The sequence below is a fragment of the Protomyctophum parallelum genome, assembly GCF_964188405.1.
Source record: "Protomyctophum parallelum genome assembly, chromosome: 1".
Classification (NCBI taxonomy): Eukaryota; Metazoa; Chordata; class Actinopteri; order Myctophiformes; family Myctophidae; genus Protomyctophum; species Protomyctophum parallelum.
In genome coordinates, this window is record NC_139697.1 from 33,807,630 (window position 1) to 33,810,189 (window position 2,560).

General features: G+C 39.5%; 1 long non-coding RNA gene across 1 annotated transcript; it reads right to left on the minus strand.

Annotated features, from left to right (window-relative positions):
- Positions 1–1,056: 1,056 nt before the first annotated feature.
- LOC310862742 lies at positions 1,057–2,311 on the minus strand. The gene is made up of 4 exons (XR_014569607.1): positions 2,218–2,311; positions 2,016–2,112; positions 1,819–1,918; positions 1,057–1,214 (listed from the first exon to the last, which is right to left on the minus strand). It is a non-coding gene; the product is annotated as an uncharacterized lncRNA (long non-coding RNA).
- Positions 2,312–2,560: the final 249 nt, after the last annotated feature.

The following is a 2,560-nucleotide window of genomic DNA, read 5'->3' on the forward strand; positions in this document are numbered from 1 at the left end:
GCCAATTATTAACACTTCACACTGAGAGGTCTTACTGTACACAACTCTCTCACAGCAGTGAAGGTGTCCTTTATACTCCATCTCTATATAGCTTTCATATACTGTACCTATACTAGTGATCGACCGATATGGATTTTGGCCGATATATCCGATCACCGATTAGTGGACAATCAAAAAGGCCGATAGCCGATATTATGACCGATTATGAATATAAGTAAAAAAATTAAAAAATAACAACTTTCAACACAAGAATTCCTTTAAATGTATTGGAGAACATTTATTTTTTAGCAAGCACAAGAACAAAACATTGTGTTCAGTTACTTCAGTAACACTCCCCCTCCGCACCCATCAAATGCATTTTTGCATTTTTTAAACAAGTGCATTTTTTTTAAACAAGTGCAGCATGGAACATTCAACACAGTGAGTAGTACAGTATAAACTAAAGTGCAGGCTGTGTTTAGTACAGCAACAGACTCCAACAGAGGTTTTTTGGTTCTTTTTTTTCACAGCAACAATTCTCATAAATAGCTACAATTGTCTTTACAGCAGCATTTCAGACAGTGAACATTAAATCACATAAGGCCCAACGTTTCTTTTCTTTCTTTACACCAGCATTCCTCAAACCACAAATGGTTCCAAGCAGTAGTAGTTACTTTACTTCAAGTATTTTCTTAAACAATTTAACTCTAACAAAAGAAAAAAGGAAAGCTGAACACGTACAGGGAAAACTTAAATGAAGTTGGAAACTTTAGGCTGTAACTCAAACTAAAAAGAACTTCAAATGAAGCTGTAAACAATGAGGCTGCATTTTAAAACAAGACCACCACAAGTCAAGTCCCTGCCATCATCCCCTCAGGCTCAATACTCCCAGTTCAGAAGCACCAGGTTGTGGTGCAGAAAGCACAGTTGTTCTGCATGCTCTCCAGTGAGACGGTTCCTTTTTTTCTCATAGATTGCAGCGACTTCACTAAAGACACGCTCACTTGGTACGGAGGAGGGTGGTGGGCAGAGATACTTTCTTTCTTTTTTGCGTCAATGTGCAGTTGCTTGTGATTGTTTAGAAGATGGTTCCAAAGATTTGTCGTGTTCTGATGTTTTTTTAAAGCTGATCCTGTGCTGGGGTTTTCATTGCAAGTATTGCAGATTGTTGTGCCTGTTGCTGACTTTCTGAAGTAGTCCCAGACTACACTTCTACGCCGTGCCGGAGGAGCCATCTACAATAACAGGAGGTTGAGAGAGTCAATGATTATTTTTTTGTAATGAACATTTACAAACAAGTACATAAATACTGATAATGGCCCTCTACAAGCCTCATTAAAACATTGTGAGCTTGTAGATTGGCTATTTTTTATTTTACTATATTTTAATTAATGTATACCATACTATAAATGTAAAGTACTAAAATATGTCTTTGAGATATTGTGGGGCAGCCCTAAATGTCCAAAAATGCTAAATACAAATAGGCCTACTGTGATTTCAGCATGGATCAGGGATTCAAATGTAATCATGTATCACGTTACGTAGCCATGTAGTGTTACATAGAAAATGTTACCCTTATATAAATGTGCTCCCTGGGGTAGCACATTTCTATAAGGTCACATTTTATATGTAACACTACATGGCTACGTTCTATGTAACGGTGTTACATTGAATCTCGTGACCCATACAATTGTGCTCCCTCGTCTGATTTGGGGCAAAATGGCTGCCCCCAGTACTTGTTGCACTGTTGACTAGAAGCTCGACCGGCCGCACATTTCATGTATGCGTCGATAATAATCATGCGTTTATAAACAAAGCAGTTCAGTAAAGTTATCTTACTTTAAAAAACAGCCGTCGCTCGTGGAAGAAGAAGAATGTCCGACTCCTTTCACTCAGTTGATGGCGGTGGAACTGCAGCACAGTGCCGTGGCTTCCCCTCCTGTGAGACGAGATAAAACATTCGAAAGCGAGTCAGCAGTCAGTCACATAATGCTATTATATTTTACATGAGCGTTACATTACAACGAACGGATTACCTGAAAAACAAGCTCCGTGTTGCTTCTTGGAGAAGTTGAACTGGTGAGTGTTTGGCGGAATGTGATGGCTCATGGCTGGAAAGTTTTCCACATGTCTCTTTGAGAGAGAGAAAGCGAGACAGACAGTTAATTATTTCCGAGATAATAATAAAGTGTAAATGTATAAGCACGCTGTGAAGGGTTATATAATTGTGTCTCTTACTTGTAAAACAGCCAGTTTCTCCACGACAAAGCGGCAGGTGAGGGTGCCGGTGTCCCCAGCTCTGTGCACATGCAGGGGTTTCTTTTTTTCTGTGCCCATGCCCAGCACTGCAGTCTGCAGATTCATTCGTTTCATTGGCTCATGAGAGTCATGATGTACGTTTTCAACCAATGAAGGATCTTTTGGTCGGCACATTGTTAGTGAGAGAGGTTGTTGCGCCAATATTTGCGCAAGAGAAAAAATAAAATAATCGGCCGTTTTTTTCCGATTATTATCTTTTACCACCGATACCGATATTAATAAAAAACATGAATATCGAAGCCGATCGGTCGATCACTAACCT